Consider the following 21,064-nt stretch of genomic DNA (forward strand, 5'->3'; position numbering starts at 1 on the left):
ATAGAAAATGATTATAGTACTCTGATATATGATAACTCCCCAAATCCAAACTTTTGGAATAAAAACTCATTATTTGCCAAAAACTGCTGGGAAAACTGGAAAAGTACACCAGAAACTCGATATATGTCATACCATATACTAAGATAAGGTCAAAATTGGTACACAATTCAACATAAAAGATGAAACCATAAACAAATTAAGAGATCATGGAATAGTTTATTTGTCAAAATTATGGATAAGAAAAGAATAATTTAGAGCCAAAGAAGATATGGAGAACATTACAAAATATAAAATACATAATTACAATTAACTAAAATTAAAAGTTTTTGTACAATAAAACCCAATGCAACCAAAATTATAAGGAAAGCAGAAAAGTGGGCAAAACTTTTTTTTTTGCAGCAAGTATTTATAATAAAGGCCTCATTTCACAGTACAAGGAAAGTGAGTTGAATTTATTTCTTTATTTTTCTCTAAGAATTTTTTTATTTTTATTTTATTTTTTAAATAATTATAACTTTTTATGGACAGGACCCATGCCTGGGTAATTTTTTACAACATTATCCCTTGTACTCACTTCTGTTCTGATTTTTCCCCTTCCTCTCTCCACCACCTCCCCCAGATGGCAAGCAGTCCTATACATACATGTTAAATATGTCACAGTATATCCTAGATACAATATATGTATGCAGAACGGAACAGTTCTCTTGTTACACAGGAAGAATTGGATTCAGAAGGTTAAAAATAACCCAGGAAGAAAAACAAAAATGCAAACAGTTTACATTCATTTCCCAGTGTTCTTTCTTTGCATGTAGCTGCTTCTATCCATCATTGATCAATTGGAACTGAATTAGATCTTCTCTTTATCAAAGATATCCAGTTCCATTAGAATACATCCTCATACAGTATTGTTGTTGAAGTATATAATGATCTTCTGGTTCTGCTCATTTCACTCAGCATCAGTTCATGTAAGTCTCTCCAAGCCTCTCTGTATTCATCCTGCTGGTCATCTCTTACAGAACAATAATATTCCATAACATTCATATACCACAATTTACCCAACCATTCTCCAATTGATGGGCATCCATTCATTTTCCAGTTTCTAGCCACTACAAACAGAGCTGCCACAAACATTTTGGCACATATAGGAACCTTTCCCTTTAGTATCTCTTTGGGATATAAGCCCAGTAGTAGCACTGCTGGATCAAAGGGTATGCACAGTTTGATAACTTTTTGGGCATAATTCCAGACTGCTCTCCAAAATGGTTGGATTCGTTCACAACTCCACCAAAAATGCATCAGTGTCCCAGTTTTCCCACATCCCCTCCAACATTCATCATTATTTTTTCCCAATCTTACAGGTGTGTAGTGGTATCTCAGAGTTGTTTTAATTTGCATTTCTCTAATCAATAGTGATCTGGAAGACTCTTTCATATGAGTGTAAATAGTTTCAATTTCATCATCTGAAAATTGTCAGTTCATATCTTTTGACCATTTATCAATTGTAGAATGGCTTGATTTCTTATAAATTAGAGTCAATTCTCTATATATTTTGGAAATGAGGCCTTTATCAGAACTTTTAACTGTGAATATGTTTTCTCAGTTTGTTGCTTCCCTTCTAATCTTGTTTGCATTAATTTTGTTTGTACAAAGGCTTTTTAATTTGATATAATTAAAATTTTCTATTTTGTAATCAATAATGATCTCTAGTTCATCTTTGGTCACAAATTCCTTCCTCCTACACAAGTCTGAGAGGTAAACTATCCTATGTTCCTCTAATTTATTTATAATCTCATTCTTTATGCCTAAATCATGGACCCATTTTGATCTTATCTTGGTGTACGGTGTTAAGAGTGGGTTCATGCCTAATTTCTGCTATACTAATTTCCAGTTTTCCCAGCAGTTTTTGTCAAATAATGAATTCTTATCCCAAAAGTTTGGATCTTTGGGTTTATCAAGCACTAGATTGCTATAGTTATTGATTATCTTGTCCTGTGAACCTAACCTATTCCACTGATCAACTAATCTATTTCTTAGCCAATACCATATGGTTTTGGTGACTGCTACTTTATAATATAGTTTTAGATCAGGTACAGGTAGGCCACCTTCATTTGATTTTTTTTCATTAATTCCCTTGAGATTCTCAACCTTTTGTTCTTCCATATGAATTTCGTTGTTATTTTTTCAAGATCATTAAAATAGTTTCTTGGGAGTCTGATTGGTATAGCACTAAATAGATTAGTTTAGGGAGTATAATTATCTTCATTATATTTGCTGGGCCTATCCAAGAGTACTTAATATTTTTCCAATTATTTAAATCTGGAGAGTCGAATTTATTAAGAATTCAAGTCATTGACCAATTGATAAATGGACAAAAGATATGAATTTTCAGACAAAGAAATCAAAGCTATAGTCATATGAAAAAATGCTCTAAATCACTATATATCAGAGAAATGCAAATTAAAATAACTCTTAAGATACTATCCCACACCTATCAGATTGGCTAATGTGACAGAAAAGGAAAATGTTGGATGTTGGAGATGGTATGGAAAAGCTGGGACACTAATGCATTGTTGGTGAAGTTGTGAATTGATCCAACCATTCTGGAGAGCAATTTGGAATTATGTCCAAAGAGGTATAAAACTGTGCATATCTTTGATCGAATAATAACACAGCAAGATCTATAGTACAAAGACATCTGAGAGACAGAAAGAGAAAGAGAGGGAGAGAGAGAGAGAGAGAGAGAGAGAGAGAGAGAGAGAAAGAAAGAGAGAGAGAGAGAACAGAGGAAGGGAAGAATGAATTGATGCTGAATGAATTGAGCAGAACCAGAATATTGTACACAGTAACTACAATATTATTTGATGAAGAATTATGAATGACCTAGTTATTCTCAGTAGGACAATGATCCAAGACAATCCCAAAGGATTAATGAAGTACACTATCTGCCTCCAGAGAAAGAATTTATATTGATTCAATACAGATTGAAGCGTTCTCTTTTTTACTTTGTTTCTTTCAATTTTTTTTTTTGGTATAAACTAACTAATATAGAAATGTTTTAGATAAGTGTACATGTATAACCCATATCTAATTGCTTACTGTCTTGGGGAAAGGTAAAGGGAGACAGGGAGGGATAGAATTTGGACCTCAAAACTTTAAATACAAATGTTTAAAAAAGAAAAAGCAAAAAAATGGAAAGAGCCCCTGGAGCTCTGGAGTGAGTATTGCCACTGCCTTAGCCAGAGGTGAGATGTAAGACTTCCCAGAGCTATTACAGCAAAGATTCTTGAAGCTATCTTCATTTGCTGGGAATTACAGTAATGGTGAAATTCTGTCTCCTACTTCTTAGAGAGAATCGAGATCTATTCCAAAGTTTATAAATTTAGGTTTGTTAAAATTTATATGTAACCTGTCAACTTCTTCCTGGATTCTCTTTCTGCCTCCAGAAAGCTTTTCCTGAAGACAATCTGAAAACTCAAGTCACTTCTATTGAAATTAAAAGCCAGAAGAACTAGGATCTCTCCTTTCCTAAGCTTTCACTATTACAGCCCCTCACACTGGCATGGAGCATCAAGTAATCATTTTCTATCAATGAGGAGAATCTTAAGCAAATAATTTGGGTAGGTTATATTCATCTTACAGCACTATTCATTCAGTCTCTGAAAGCTAGTATTAAAAAAAAAAATAAACAACTGAGGTTAACCAGTGCATTATTATTCTGAGCATATTTCTTTTGCACAAAGGCAGTTGAAAGGAAGGTTAAACGTGGTTATACAAAAGAGAAGGAAACTTAATTCGGGGGATGATCCCAGATGGCTCTTCAAAATGATCAAAAATATTTTTATTATTATATATTATTGTCATTCTCCTCAAAGCAGTAAATGATTAAGCCTCCTGGATTCCCCTGGGTATAAATGAGGTAGCAGTGCTGGGAGGTATAGTAAGGTGTCGTTTTTTTTCCCAAACTTTTCAGAGTCAGTGGCTTCAACTAAGTTTCCCTTTCTAACTATTTCATTCTCCCACTCTAAATCCAAGGAAACCCCTTCACTTCCCTGGGTGGGTCTGAAATTAGAGACATGGGAGGAAAGAACAATTCTGCCCAGAAGTGGGTAGGAGTTGAATAGAGGGAGAAGTGTTAGTTATTGCTTCCAATCCCAGCCACAGTATATGTATCTAATTTCCCTTGTACTGTATTATTTAAAGGTGTTGGAACTATGGATTTTAAAATGGAAATACAAATAGATTGAATTTCCTTCCAATTAGTATTTTGGTTTGGCTAAGACATATTATGAGTAAAGAAGTGAGCAACTACCAATATTTATTACTCAAATGATTCAATGACCTGCAGTTTTATCTGCGTGGGAATTCTCTCCACTACACAGAACCCCTTTTCTAATTAGTAGAAAGTTGCAAAGGGTTGCTATGGCTGAAGAATTCATTACCCTACCTACAATCTGGTGATGAGTCTCTTTGAATTTACTTAGGCTAGTCTTTGGGGGTGGACCCTCTAACAGTAGCTAACAATATGGCACTCTCAGGCTTTCAAAGCACTTTATTTCATTTGATATTCCCAACAATCCTGTGAGGTGGGTGCTGTTATCATTCTCATTTTATAAATGAGAAAACTGAGTCTGGGGTTAAGTAAAACTGTCCAGTGTCACAACAGTTAGAAGTATCTGTTCATGCAAAGTCCAAAGGTCTGTCCACTACATCTATTTTTAAAGCTTCTTCTCTTCTAACAGAGTCTTCAAGGATCTTGGGTCACTTCCATGACATTCTTAAGGCATTAGTGGACTTTTAGAAGTGATTTTCAAGTAAATTTGAGGGCAGAATAGGAAAAAAGGGTGCATCTTTAACTTTAATGTCAAGTCTATAATGTCAGATTTATACAACATTCACAGAAGAGTGTCAGAAATCAACTAGCTGAGTTCTTAACTTGGAATTCACAGATCTCATAGAGGTATGATCTTGAATGGGGATTAGGAGGGAAATAACACCATTATTTCCACTAACTTCTAATTGAAATTTAGCATCTCTTTCATTATTTAAAGAAAATAATCGTAGCTTCAAGGCCCATGACATCAAAAAGGTTAAGAACGAATGAGCTAATTCCTAGCCGCCTTTTTTGCAAATTAGGAAACTGAGGTCAAATGATTTGCCTAAAATTTAAAATGCTATTTAAGAAGTAAATGTGGGATTTGAACTCATAATCTTTGGCTTAAGGTCCAAAATTTTGTTTACTGACCCCATTGTCTCCCACTTGAATCTGGGACTGTTTTTTTTTTTTTTTTAAATAGCTTTTTAATTACAAATATATGCATAGGTAATTTTTCAGCACTGACAGCTGCAAATCCTTTTGTTCCAACTTTTTCCCTCCTTCCCCCTATCCTTTCCCCCAGATGGCAGGTTGACCAATACATGTTAAATATGTTAAAGTATAAGTTAAATACAATATATGTGTACATATTGAAACAGTTATTTTGCTGTATAAAAAGAATTGGACTTTGAAATAGTGTACAATTAGCCTGTGAAGGAAATCAAAAATGCAGGAGGGACAAAAATAGAGGGATTGGGAATTCTATGTAATGGTTCATAGTCATCTCCCAAACTTCTTTCCCTGGGTGTAGCTGGTTCAGTTCATTACTGCTCTATTAGAACTGATTTGGTTTATCTCATTGTTGAAGTGGGTGATGTCCATCAGAATAGATCACTATATTGTTAAAGTAAGTAATGATCTTCTGGTCCTGCTCATTTCACTCAGCATCAGTTCATGTAAGTCTCTCCAGGCCTTTCTGAGATCATCCTGTTGGTCATTTCTTACGGAACAATAATATTCCATAATATTCATATACCACAATTTATTCATTGTGGTATAATTGATGGGCATCCACTCAGTTTCCAGTTTCATTCCATTACAAACAGGGCTGCCACAAACATTCTTGCACATACAGGTCCCTTTCCCTCTCTTAAAATCTCTTTGGAATACAAGCCCAGTAGTAAGCCCAGTGAGTGCTGGGTCAAAGGGTATGCACAGTTTAATAGCTTTTTGAGCATAGTTCCAAATTGCTCTCCAGAAGGATATATTCACAATTCCACCAACAATGTATCCGTGTCTGGGACTGTTTCTACTACAAGGCCTGCTGCTCAGCAGAAACGCTCAAATTTTGACATATAGTTTTAACGTCTACAAACTTTCTGTCTAATCTTGCAGTAAAGTTGCCACAATGACCCTCAGGTGTTCAAATTTCAGTTCCTTGATAATAGCCTACTTGGTGAGATGGACCGATTTTATATTAAAGTGGCTTGGTAACACAGCTCCTTGCTTCCATTTTGCAACATCAACCTTAAATTCGTTTTTTCCTCAGATATAAAACAATTATTCTATCTGAAAAATAAAGAACTTATATGCAAGGTGAAAAACAAAGATAGTAATTGCTCAACAGGTGCTTGCTCCAGGACTCTTACTGGCACTTGAATACTCAAACTGACTTTCTACAAAGAGTCAAGTGCCACTACCTCCTGCTTGCCCTTCGGGTGTCGTTGTTGGAAGCTTTTATATTTCTTTAGTTATGGCTCACTCTGGCCATCTGCTACAGATTGGCTTGATTGCCTACGTGAGGTTTTTGTAACTACACAAAGAACCTGGTGACTTCAGATACCCAGGTTCTTTAAAAGCGCGCTCCATTAACTTCTTCTCGGAACTACATTACCCACCTGCCCCTGCGTTCTTTGCAGGAAGGACGTCTGCGCACTAAGACACTCAGTTCCAAGTTTGGAGCTTTTAGCTGCCAGCCCTGGCCCATCATGTAGCTGCAGCACAGCCTTCCCTACCATTGCAATTGGAAAAAATCACTTTCCAATCTGTTTTGCAAGGTGTGCATTTCCACTTTGATTTCCTGAAAGATCATCTGCTGCATCGATCAAGAAAAACTTCACTTGCATGAAGGCTGCGCGTCTGCAGCTTGAATCTTTATTGCAAAACTAGCTACAGAAGAGAGGCAAGGCAAAGTCTTTTGTGCTCCCCTCCCCCATCAAAGGAAAGGGGAAAATGTCTCAGTCAAAAGGTAAGAGCCTATTTGCATTGCTTGCAAAAATGCAAAAAGTCCTGCATGCATTTGCAAATGCATGGATGCATTTTTTGCCAAGCAATTGCATTTTAAAGTTTGAGGCTTTCCGAAGCTCTGTTGTATTTCCTGTTTAGTATGTCTTTTTTTTTTTTTTTTTTTTTTTTTTTTTTTTTTTTTGCAGACACAGAGAGTTCCTGTAAGGCAGGGCTTGCAGTTCAGCTGTGCGTTGATGTTATTTGCATTCTTCTGCTAGGATTACTGAGCTCTTTTTGCCTTTTGCATAGTCAGGACAGATAAAGCAGGTTGGAAGTGTCTAAATATGCAGTGCTTTTCTCTTTGGAAAATTCTGTAGAATGCATTAACATTGTGAATTGATTCAAGTACTAGAGGATTGTAAACTTTTAGACTGTTTCTCAAACGAAAGGCATAAGGAGTTAAATTACTAGGAACTTAGTATATACCTATATTTCCTTGGGAAATAATTTTTTTGGCATCAATGCCTAGCTAATTTTCTATTGATTTCCTGCTGAATGTTAAGGCAACTTTTGATTTTTGAAAGTAGGATTTGGATAACATCAGGTTACTGAAAGTATGCAAGAATTCCTGATTTTTAAAGATTTTGCACTCTAGCATGGAATTTTATTGGTTGACTAGTCTTTAGAAGTTGAGCCCTGAAAAGATAAAGCCTGAGAAGTCTGACCATTTGAGGTAACTTTTTATCTCTGAGTAGAAAGTTGAGGGGGAAAAGCAGTACTTTCAGGATGTTGCAAGAATGGGGAGCTATACTATTTCATTAATAACCAAAATGAGATCTTTTAAGCACATGAAAATGAAATACACATATTTAGCCTTTAGATATGTTATTAGATGCAGAAGTTCAGAGTTTGTGCATTTAATACTTCGGGTTTTTTATTTCATACAGCTGTTGCACTTGTATTTTTGAGCCTTTAAATGGCATCTGGGGGGTATTAGAACAAATATCTGGCACAGCATCAGAAGACCAAGGAGGTACTTATAAGTTGCCCTCAGGATTTTAAGTCTTTTTTCAAACAAATATTATTGAACCTCACAGAGAGCACATGCCTTATTACAAGGTAAGGAATAAGGAAGCGATAAGTTAGACATCCTGGCATCCTTACTGTCAGTGACTTATGCGTACAGAATAAGTATAATTTAATGATAACAAAGAAAAATCAAGAATTTGGTGATCTTTTTCCTTAGACTTAATATAGCAAAAGGTTACAAAATTGTTACAGAACAATCACATTCTTAACTTTTAAGTATCTAAAGGTATGCATTTAGAAGTAATAGTTGTAAGGCAGAAAATTATAAGGACTAGGAGAGAGAAAAAAAATCATGAAAAAATGTTCCATAGAAATGGAACTAGTTCCATTTTTATACAGTGGACTAGTTATAGGATTATACTGAAGTCAGAGGACCTGAGTTTGAAATCTAGTTCTGCCACCTGTGTGAATTTAGGTAAATTAGTTAACCTAGCTGAGTCTCTCTCTTTTTTTTTTTTTTTTTAAATTAAAGAAGGAATTGGATTAAATGACTTCTGAAATCTTTTCTAGTTCCAACTCTATGATCTAGTGAATAAGGACCAGGGTGTTGAAAAATATAGGGAATTAGAATTTGTTTAAACCAGCAGGACACTTCTTAAGAATTTGAATTATCTAAAAATGAAATAGGTTGTAAGTTAAGTAGTGACATTTTGATCTCTGTGAATGTTCAAGTCTAGGAAAGATGGCTGCTTAATTGAGCAGTGTCATCTGGCTCCACATCTAAAATATTCATCCCATTGTCATGATGGAGAAGGGAATTTTGGACCAAATGACCTCTAAGATCACCTTTCTTATATAAAAAAAGTTTGATTATGAACTAAAAAATCATCAATAAATACTAATATTTCCATATACAAAGAAAGCCCCAAAATGGTAATTATATGTGAAACTGGAAGTGAAACCAATACATGTAGATTATTTCTTTTTAAAAATTATCTAAAGCTCAACGTGGTACTACCAAACATTGCTCTACTTGTTTGTATCCCCATCCAAACTTCCTTCAACTTTCTTTGGCACCTTCTTTAAATGTCTTACTGATGCCCCTTCCTTCTTGCTTTTATAAGAAATACTTACACAAAATCACTTTTGTTGTTGTTGGTGTTGTAATAGTATGTCTGAAAATAAATGTTTCAATCTGCATCTATGTTACATGACCTTTCAGACTAGAACTGAGGGTCATGCCTCATCATTAGTCTTTGCTGTTGTGCAGGTTTGTTGTATCAATTATCATAGCCTTTCCAAGTTCTTTTCCTTTATAATGTTGTAGAGTGTCATATAAATAAATTGCCCTTCCATTTACACTTATTTCACTCTGCATCAGTTCATGAAGTCTTCCAAGGTTTTTCTGAATCTTAGATTTTTATTATTTCTTAAAGTGCAGTGATATTATATTTACCATACTTTGTTTAACTGTTCCCTGGATGATTGACACTCACTTTGTTTACAGTGTTTTGCAACAACAAAAACATGCTGCTGTAAATAATTTTGTAGATTGAGTCATTTCTTTCTTTCATTTCTTTGGAGTATATACCTAGTAGTAGTATTACTGATCAAAGAGTATGCATTGTTTAGTGACTAATGGAGCTATAAGTCCAAATTGCTTTAGAGAAGTTCTTAACTTGGATTCCATAGACCCCTGAGAGTCTCAGATTCATGAATAGATTTTGAAGGTTTCATGAATTTGGATGGAAGAAAAAAATCGCATCTTTATTTCCATTAACTTCTAACTAAAATATAGCATTTCTTTCATTATGAATGAAAATAACAAATCATAGTAGGTTTCACCAGACTACCAAAGAGGCCTATGGCACACAAAAAAAGTTAACAATCCTTACTTTAAAGAATGGTTGAATTGCTTCATAGCTTTGCTGACAATATATGTGCCTGTCACAAATATGTTACAATATATATGTGCATGTCACCTTTACCAATCTGATGTTGGTGAATTGGAAACTCAGAACTATTTTAGTTTTCATTTTAAAAATTTGGTTATTGAGATCTTGCCTTTCTTATATTGAGAATTGCCTGTTCATTCTTTGATCATTTATTTTTTCAGAGAAGGTTCATTCTCATGTATTTTAATTTATTTATAATTTTCTGGATATTGAACATTTATTAGAGAAATTTGCGGCAAAGTTTTCTCCTAGTTCATCGATTTCCTCCTAATTCTAATTGCGTATGTTATTGCATAGTGTATATGTTAAAATTTTTCAATTTTGTGGAATCACAATTGTTTATCTTCTCTCTCTTGCTTCTTGGATAAGAATTTCCCCCTAATCCATAGCTGTGAAGTTTCTTTCCTCTAATTTGTTTATAATATGACCTAGATATAAAAGGTCATATGACCATTTGGAGCTTGTTATAGTATATGGTATAAGATGTCGATCTATACTTAATCTCTCCTACACGGCTTTCCAATTTTCCCATTAGTTTTTGTCAAATAATGAGCTTCTACTTCAGTAGTTTGTGTCTTTGGGCTTACTGAATACTTTGATAACTGTGTTAAATTGCCTCTGCATTTTAGACCTAATTTGTTCAATATATAAACTTTTCTAATTTTTAACCAGTTTCCAAATAATCTTGAGAGTTACTGATATGTATAGTGTGAGATTTGGTACTATTAGACTTTCTTTCTTCTCAAGTTTTATTCATTATTTTCCTTCAGGTACTTGGTCTTTTGTTCCTCTAGATGGATTTTGTTATATTTTGGATGGTTCTACAAAGTATTCCTTTGGTAGCGTGGGATAACATATCATTAATAAATTATCTGAGGCAATCTTGAGTGTTTTGTTTTATATATATATATATATATATTATATTAGCACATTCACAAACAACTAATTCCTTTTTAATTATTTATTTTCCTTTATTCCTTAAAGAGTATTTTTTAATTGTGTTCATTATTCCTATCTCTTGGATAAGGAGCTTTGGCCAGTGAATATGTCACTGGATATTGAATTAGGAGGATGGAGGTTCAAATTCCAAGTCAGATACTTTCTAATGGTGTGATTCTTAGGCAAGCCACTTAACCTTTCTCTGAATCAGTTTTCTCTTCTGTAAAATATGGAGATTAGATTTGATAGTCTCCAAAGTCCTTTTCAGGTCTCCATGGGATAAATTCTCAGAAATATTATGTAGTGATTTTGAAGGGGATTTCTTTTTCAATCTTTCCAACAAGTTTTTTTGGCAGTATATGACACAGTGGGTAAGCGCACCCAGAGGCAAAAAGACTGGAGTTTAAGTCTAACCTTAGACCCGTACTAGTCATGTGACTCTGAGTAAGTCATTTAACCTCTGTATGCCTCAAGTTTTTCATCTATAAAAATAGGAATAATAATAGCACCCACTCCCCAGGGGTTTTGTAAGGATAAAATGAAAATGTTTTGTAAAGCACTTTGCAAACTTTAAAACACAGTATAAATATTATTATTATTCTGGTGGTTATTGTATGGATTTTTTTTTTGTCTTATTGCTTTTCCATAATTATTATTTGTATTGAAATGTGATAATTTGTTTTTTCTCTGCCTATGGCCTATGGTTTAATTTTATTTTGGATTAAGTGATTCAACTTTAATTTGTTTGAATCCTTACTCAAAGGCCATGTATCAATTATATTTTTCATTGCATTATGATCAGAAAACACAGGTTTAATATTTTTGCTTTTCTTTACTTGTTATGAACTTTTTTGTATTCTAATTTTTTTGTATTACTATTATACTTACCATTCTAAAACTATTAATAATAAACAATCAATACAATAGATTATCTTGTTTTACCTTTGATCTTACTGGAAAGCTCTCTAGTGTTTCTCAATTATCTTTGTTCTTTGTTTAGATAGGTATTGTTTGTCACATTAAGGAAAAGTTCATTTATTCCTGTTTTCTTGTATTTTTTTCATAAAAACATGTATCAAAAGATGATTTTCTGCATTTATTATTCATATAATTTTTATTGTTTTAAATTTAATTTTTAATATTTATGGTTCTTCTAATATTGAACCAACTCTGAATTCCTTGCAGGAATCCAATCTGGTTATCAATTGTTGTTTTTTAATATGATGTTGACACTACAGATATTTTATTTAATGCTTTTGCACTGATAGTCTTTAGAGCTATGGCTTTATAATTTTCTTTCTCTGAATCATTTGTTCCTTATTTAAATATCAGAATCATCTCTGACAGGAGTTCAGTAGGATTCTATTTTTCCCCATTTTTGAAAATAATTTATTTAAATTAGCAAAGTAATTGTGTTCTATAGAATTGATGTAAATCCATCTCTTACGGGATTTTTGCTCTTTGGGATTTCAATTTCTTTTTTTGAGACTGGGTTATTTAAATCCCCCCTTTCTTTTTCTAATGATTTGGTTATGTTTTTAAATGTTCCATTTGTTTTTCTGATGATCTGAGTATTTTATATTTTTGTAAATATTCATCTGTTTTCATGTAAGTTTTTATATTTTTTTCTAGCATTTTACTAGACAAAATGGCTTTTAATGTTTTCTTTTAGGGGCATCTAAAGTATATAGAGTGTATAGAGCACCAGCCGTGAAGTCAGGAGGAGCTGAGTTCAATCTGATCTCAGAGACTTAATACTTAGCTGTATGACCCTGAGTGAATCACTTAACCCCAATTGCCTCAGTAATAAAAAAAAAAAAAAATCCCTTATTTCCACTATGATTTGGTTTATCTCTTTAATATTTGTAACAGTTAATATTTAAATTTAAATATTTAATATTAACATTTAATATCTTTTAATATTTCTTTGATTATTTAATAGTTTATTTCATTAGATTTTTTAAAAAGATTCAGCTCTTAGTTTTTTAAATCATTCCATTAGTTTTTATTTTCAATTTTATTTTTCTTGATTCTAAGAGTTTCTATTTTGTCCCTACTTGAGGTTAATTTGTTGCTTTTCTAGTTGCTTTTTTTTTGTTGTTAAAAAGAAAGATATATCTCATTCATAGTTCTGTTCTTTTTTTTGTTGATGAATGTATTTAGAGATATATAAATTTTCTTAAAGACTGTTTTGGTTACATCCCAGTGGTTTGGGTATGATGTCTACCTGTTAACATTTTCTTTGATTACATTATCAGTTTTTATGATTTTTTTTTTTTGATTAAGTGATTCAATTTTCATTTAAGTTTGAATCCTTACTCAAAGGCCATGTATCAGTTATGCTTTTCATTACATTATGATCAGAAAATACAGGTTTAATATTTTTGCTTTTCTTTACTTGGTATGAACTTTTTTGGTATTTTAATACGTTGTTAATTTCTATAAAGTCACCATGTATAGCTGAGGAATATGTATTTTTATTATTTTTTCCTGCTTAATAATCATCAGAGATTTTATATAACTTTTCTAAAGTTCTATTTGTCTTTAACTTCTTTCTTGCTTTTTTTTTTTTTTTTGAATTCTTTAGGTTTGAAAGGAACACATTGGTGGTCCCCAATTATTATTGTATTACTATCCATTTCTCACTGTTATTTGGTTAGCTTTTTCTTTAGGTATTTCTGTAATGATGTACCCATTACATATACCCGTTAGTAAATATCAGCAATTTTCTACACATCATTGGGAGAAACTAAGATATGAGCATGTGCAAAAACAGTATAAAGACATCAACATTTCACATATTTTACATAATTAGTTAATTTAAGAGAGATTCAGTACAAGTTAAAGTGTTTCTTCTTCTAACACAGAATCATCTAGCATATAAATCAACCAAAAATATTGATTGTGTATCATATCATATCATGGTACATGTATATTTGATAATAGAAGTCTATATTAAATCAACCAAAAATATTGATCGTGTATCATATCATATCATGGCATATGTACATTTGACAATAGAAGTCTATATCAGTATCAAATGATAAATATTAAATACTAGTATATATATATGTGTGTGTGTATTTATATATACATAGATACACATATAATCTTACAGTTTTTTTTTCAGTAAAAATCAAATAATTAAAAAGTGATAATGAAGGGTACAGTGAAAAACTGAACAAAAAGTAGTAGTAAATTTGCATCTACTCTATCAATGAACTGTCTGCTTATAGGAATAGTCATCTCTGATTTTTCTGATCACTAGACCTACAGTTTTGATATTTCCGTTAATGTTTAGTCATTTCAACTCTTCATGACCCTTTTGGGGGTTTTCTTGGTAAAGATACTCGAGTGGTTTGCTATTTCCTTCTCAACTCATTTTGCAGATAAGTAAACTGAGGCAAACAGTATTAAATGACTTACTCAGGGTCATCAGACAGATTTGAACTCAGGAAGAAGAGACTTTCTGACTCCAGGCCCCAGAACTCTATCCACCATGCTACTTAGCTGCTCTCTGATGCTTCTGCAATAATCTTTTTAGTTTATGGATAGTTGACTATTAGTACTCTGTGATTCCTAGTTCTTAATTGATAAATAGCTGTCTTCTTATGGGGTCTATTCCCTAGAACTCTTGATATCTGGAGTGTTAGGTAAAAGAAAATGGAGTTCTTTCTGGTTTTAGTCTTCCCTCTTTGCTAAAGTTCTTATTCTAGGCAGTTTCTTCATGTAGTGTCTGTTTTACTTCTAGCAACATTATTCTCAGCAATTTTCTCAGCTGACTTAGAAACAAGCTGTTCTTCAACATTCTTGAGTTACTTCTTCAATGTAACAGTTTCTTCTTGAGTACCTTTTAATAGTTCTTTTGTGTCAAGCACATTGTTATATTTCTTTTAAAGGTAGGCTTTTGTTTTATATCACTCTAATTTCAGTGAAGGTATTACACATTTAAGCATTTCTATCTGGTTATCAGTTCTCTTCTCCCTCCAGTATTCTAAGAATACCAAGGTTTCTAATTCTTGAAAACAAACATGGGCTTAGTAGTATTGCCCACATAATATATTTCAGAACATGGCTTCTTGGGCATTAGGTTCTGAACCTGCTCTCAAGCGTACTTGAAATACTGATTGATAAAAGTGCTTTTATGATTATATCTTGACAGTAGTGTTTCTGTATTAAATTGTTGTTTTAATTTATAATGAGGCTATTTTAAAAAAATTAACTTAGGGATCTAGGATATCATTGATTCTAGTTCTTATCTTCATTTCTAGAAGCTTCTTCTTAGGAATTCAATTTCTTACAGCCATTTGAATTTTTTTCCAGTCCCAATAAAAGTTCTGTCCATCTGATTATGACAGAAAATACTCCTACCATTTCACCTGAATTATGTTGGTGTAGGGATCTTATACCAGAGGGTCATGTTTGCTAGTCCTTTGACTCTTGCCTAGACTATGTGGAATGGTCTTGTCTGTGATTCTCTTATCAGGTTTTCTATAGATTCTTTTCTGTGAGTCTGAGAAACCAGAGGTTGTCTCTTGCTTGGTTCCTGTGGTTCTTTCATGGGAAGATGACCTGGATATAGCCTGAGTTGAGTTTTTCCAAGTTAAATGATATCTTGCAAATTATATGACACTCAGTTTGGTGTATTATTTCTGGCAAATGATCAAAATTTGGTAGCCTTTGTTCATAATTAAGACCAGTGAGATATGCCTTCAGCTGTTAAGGATATACCATACCCTTGCACACTGGCTTCAACATGAAGCCTCTGCTTCCTCAGATTTTATTACTTCTTTTTCTGTCAATCTCTATAGTTGACTGCTTATCCAAGTTACAAATGTGAAATGCCATTTTCTTTTCAATAATGAATGAAGTTAGTATACTCTTGCCATAGTATCCAATCACCACCAAATTGTCTTGCTAATCTCTAATCTCTGCATGAATCTTTGCCGTATGAATTTATGTTTTTGGAGTTTTCAGACTCTATAATTCCCTAAACTGTACCTTTAAGACTTTTCCCAGTTACTTGTTAATTCTGCAGTGTTTTGGTAATGTTTCATGTAACTTATGCTTCTTCCAAAGAGGGATATGAGTCCTTGCTTGAGGAAAATCTTAACTTAGTTTTGTGATTCCTAGATGAAACAATATATAACATTATGATATGACATTCCTGAAGTGAGGGGGCTTAGCAGCAGTAGTTGTTTTTATAATTCATGTAACTTTTCTTTCCCAATCAGCCCTAATTAATAGTCTCTAGATATCCAGTATCCCTCATTGGTTATGATGTAATTTGGTACCCATTTATCATTCCTTGGATATTTTGCCAAACATTCTCACTTGATTTTAATCCCTTTGAAAGGAATGCCTTCTCTAGTATGGACACAGATAGAAAAATGGAGTGGAGAAAACTGTCTCTTTCTCCCTTAGAGGATAAAAATGGGAACCTATATCTGAAGGGGACAGGTGGCCTGCAAAATTGGTGTCAGTGTTTCCCTGATCTCTTACCACTGTGTCAAAGCTGAGAAAAGAACCTTATGTACCTTCAAAAAACTATCCTCCACTCCATTTTGGCTTTAAGGAAAACAGCAGAGATTTAACTATATGCAGTCACTAGAAATTTAACCCTTTATACTATCCTCTCATCATCTGTGAGAAGCCTGGTAATTGAATTCCAACTACATAATGAAATTCTTTTATTACTAAAAATTTTAGAAAGGTTGGTGTTCTCAGGTAACTTGTAGTAAATAAACAAGGGTTGTTTCTATCTTCCAATATTGCTTCATGAGGATTTTCTGTCTCCCTAAAACCCAAATAGCATCTTGCAAAAACACTCAAAATATCCTTTTCTCTTCAGTCATATGGCATTCCTTTAACTAGGAATTCTATGTATGGCTCTATCAGCTTCACTAGGAACCAGTACTCCAGAAGTATAATTTTCCTTGGTTCATTTGTAATGATGGATATACTACAACTGATATTAATGCCTAAGTATTCAGCCATAAGTTAAATAAAAATAAATGACCTGGCATTAAAGAAATTCATTGGAAAACTGTCTAATTACATTCTACATATATACATAGAATTTAATTTTTCATATATTCTTCATATATATTTTATTCATTGGATCCCTGTAAAAACTAGACATTCAAGAATAAGTATACTAGATAATCATATCAGTAAGTCACAGTAAAGTGTGAAAGGTACCTAGATATATCCTAGATTACTTTTCATAGTATCAGGTCCCAACAATGACAGATCACTTCTTTTTAGTTGTCATTTTTGTAGTTTCTTTAAGTTTAAGTAGAGCCTCACACAATAAGTGTTTTGACTTTCCAAAAACAATTTTTTAAAGTATTTTTGTTATGACCAATGTCATCACTAAATTAATTTCAAATCTTTAAAATGTCAGCAATTGATTCCCTTTTACTTGTTTGGAAACTTAGTATTAGTCCATTCATTGCCTCTCAAGATATTAAATAAAAGCTGTTTTCTAAAATCTTCATTAAAAAAAATTGAAAACAGCTTATTCAGAAAAGATCTCTTGGGGCAACTAAATGGCACAGTGGATAGAACACTGGTTCTGAAGGCAGGAAGACCTTACTTCAAGTCTCAGACACTTAATACTTCCTAGCTATGTGACCCTGGGTAAGTCACTTAACCCCAATTACCTAAGCAAAAAACACACCAAAAAAACCCAAACTCAGAAAAGATCTCTTAATTCCTTTCTTCTTTGTGTCCTTTTCAGCATCTCTTAAACTAACATTTAAAACTGTCATTTCCTATAGTTTCTCAAGTCGATTAAAAAAAAAAATCAACGCATAGTCTATATCAAACTTTATGTATGTGAGTTTTTTTTTTTTATTCCTTTTTATGATTCAGATAATGATGAATGAAGTGAGATGCCTACCTTCCTCCCTAGCCTTTCTTGGATGTTTGTATAATATTGACATTTGTACAAAATGCTAAATTATTTTTTATTTTTCCTTATTTTTTTCTCTAGTGTATTCCTTTTCCCCTTCCTTTTCTGTTCTTTATTAAATACCAGCAAAAAACAGAATTAAATCACATTCAGATCCTATGCTTATTTTATTTAATTCCATTTGTGTTATCTCTTCTCCCTATATTAGGAAATAAAACTTTTACATTATTACAAAGGTATCTTTTTAAGTTTCTCTTGACTTCTGTGTTATATTTCAAAATTTTTGCTCAGCTTTGGTCTTTTTATTATGAATGCTCAAAAGTCTTCTATTTTATTGAAGTTCAGTTTTCCCATCTAGAAGATGACACTTATTTTTTCAGTTCAGTTTGGTCTCAGTTAATAATGACAATAACAACATTTTTATTATTCACAATAATACTTTATATAGCACCTAATACATTCCTGGTACTGTGCTAAATGTTTTACAAATGTTATCTCAATAAGCCAGGGAGATAGATAGTATTATTACCCCCATTTTACAAAGAAAAAAACTAAGACAATGAAGATTAAGTGATGCCACAATCATACAGCTAGTATCTGAAGCTCCATTTGTACTCTGGTCTTCCTGACTTGAGGATGGATAAACCACTGTGCTATCTAGTTGCTTCACAACTTCTTGATTGTAAACTATTATTTGTCATTTGGAATTTTAGCTATTGCCAAGTTTTATGTAATCTTGACTATTGCTCCTTGGTACTTGAACTACTTTTTTCACTAATTTTTTTTTTTTTTTTGGCTTGATATTTGTATTTGTTTGTTTGTTTGTGAACAAACAAAATGTTTGTTCATTTTTTTTTTTAACTTAGAAGAACTAGAGCTTATTTTCACTTTCTAGAGAAATCTTCATTTTAATTTTTCTGAAATATTGTGACCATTTTTGGGGGGTATGATTATGGTTTTCAGGTAATCTAATGATTAAATCCTCTCCTTGATTTATTTTCCAGGGAGTTGTTTTTCTTTATAGATTCCTTCTCCCTCCTTCTCTCCTGCTGCCGACATATTTTGACTTTGTTCTAATATTCCTTGTTTTCTTATAGAATGATAAAGTTCTATTTTATTTTAGGGGGAATTTCAATATTTGGGGAAAGTTTTTAATCTTATAAATCCCATTTATTTTACCTTTCATTTTTTTCCTCCAAAACTTTCATTATTTCTTCTTCCTTTTTTATTGCAATGCACCCTACTTTCCTTCTTTTAACTCCTCTTATTTCTTATGGCTTAGCCCTTAATCCTTCCTTCTGTACCTTATACTTTCTTTATAGCTATTAAGGAGGTTACTTTTTAGTTTTTCTCTTGGGTGTCTCTTAATCCATAATATTTCTTAATTGTATTTAGTGTTTTCTTCTTTTGCGTTTATTAATATTTTCAACTTCAGTTCTTGTATTTTGATTTTGTACTCATGGCAGTGCCCTCTGATCCTCTGATGGTCTGGGTAGCTTTGCCTGGTCCTGTTTGCTATGTAGTCTGATCATATTGCTGCTGCTGATCTGAATGGTATTGGGCCCTGAACTCGGCTTTAGTTCTCTGTTTCTGTCTCAGTCTCCTGTAGGTTCTAGCCTTAGCTATTTTCTTTCCTCTTTCCTTTTAAGGACTTTGGTTTGATTATTTGCTATGGCCCAAATAGGCCTCTGTTGTTCTTAAGTCTCTTTCCCAGTCCTCTGTGTCTTGGTGTTTGGACATTAGGTTGCCTTTGTCCCTGTCTTTCGCTTCCAGTATTCTGAGAAGTTACACAGCAGGGCCCTTTCTCCATGGTAGGTCTCTGTGGGAACTGGTTCTGACCTCAATTTGTGTTAGTCAGACTAAGACTGAGATCTGGCCTCAGGCACCTGGCAGTGACTTGCATACTTGTTAAGAGCTGGGCCAGAAACCAACAGAGGTGATAAGGGAGCCCCACCAGGTAAGCCAGTAAGTGCTCCCACCAATAAACTTAGTTAAAGTAATTCTCATTGGTTTCTCTGATACAGTTTTTTTCTGTCTTCATAGCTTCTAGGTTTACTTCTACTCACATTTACTTCTCCAGTGATGTATCCTATTTTGCTCTACCTTTTTTCAAAGCATATATATATATATTTTTTTTTTTTGTTGTTGTTGTTGTTGTTGTTGTTGATAGAGTTCTTGACCTGATGGCGGAGCTGATATCTGTATTTTTTAATATTTATATTTATTTTTTTTCTGGAATCCTTTTTAGGTATTCATTAGGATTGTTTGCAGGAGAGGTTTACTTCTCCAAGATTTTTTTTCTGTCACTATCTTAATGAGAAGAATTTAAGTTCATTTCTAACTTTTACCAATTTGGAATGCCATAAAGATTTTTTTAAGGGGGAGACCTTACAATTAGTGAAGACTAGAGCAATCAAATCTGAGAGATGCATTGATAGTGTCCTTGATTATTCATTATAGTATAATAAAAAGAAAAGTCTCTTGCTCTTCCTATTATTCTATTATGGTTTCAATCTTGCTGGCTTATCTTGCATTTCACTCTCTCCTACTTCCTAACTTTGTGTGTTCCCCAAAGAGTTGTTATGGGTTTTTTCCTATCTGTCCATACTTTCTTGGTGACTTTAGCAGTTTACTTTGTTTTATCACCTTTATGCAAGGACTCTCTGTCTCTGCCTCCCTCTCTATCTTTGCCTGCCTTTTTTTCAGCAACATTCTACTAGACATTTAAAAATGTATATATCATATACATTAAAAACTCAAAATACCCTAAATGAAATTCATTCTCTGTCTCCCTTCCTCTTCTCAAACCCATTTCTTCTAAATATCCCTATTTCTCTAGAGGGAGCCACTATATTTTCAGTTACCCAATTTCATGATCTTGGTATAGTACTCTCCTCTCTCCCTCACTCCATAATTTTGTAATTTCTACCTCTTTCATCTGTTGCCTTTTTTTCACTCAAAGATGATCACATTAGTTTAGACTCTCATAATTTCTGGCTTTGACTATTGTAATAGCCTTCCAATTGGTCTCCTTGCCTTAAGACATTCTCTACTAGAGTCAGTTCTTTCCAAAGGGGTCAAAGTCCTTTTCAAGAACTTGTGGTTATCTTGCTTACTCAGCAAATTCCATTGTCTCTCTATTACCCATAGGACAAACCTTTTGACATTTAAAATTCTTCCTTGTCT

This window comes from Sarcophilus harrisii, chromosome 4 (genome assembly GCF_902635505.1).
Source record: "Sarcophilus harrisii chromosome 4, mSarHar1.11, whole genome shotgun sequence".
Classification (NCBI taxonomy): domain Eukaryota; kingdom Metazoa; phylum Chordata; class Mammalia; order Dasyuromorphia; family Dasyuridae; genus Sarcophilus; species Sarcophilus harrisii.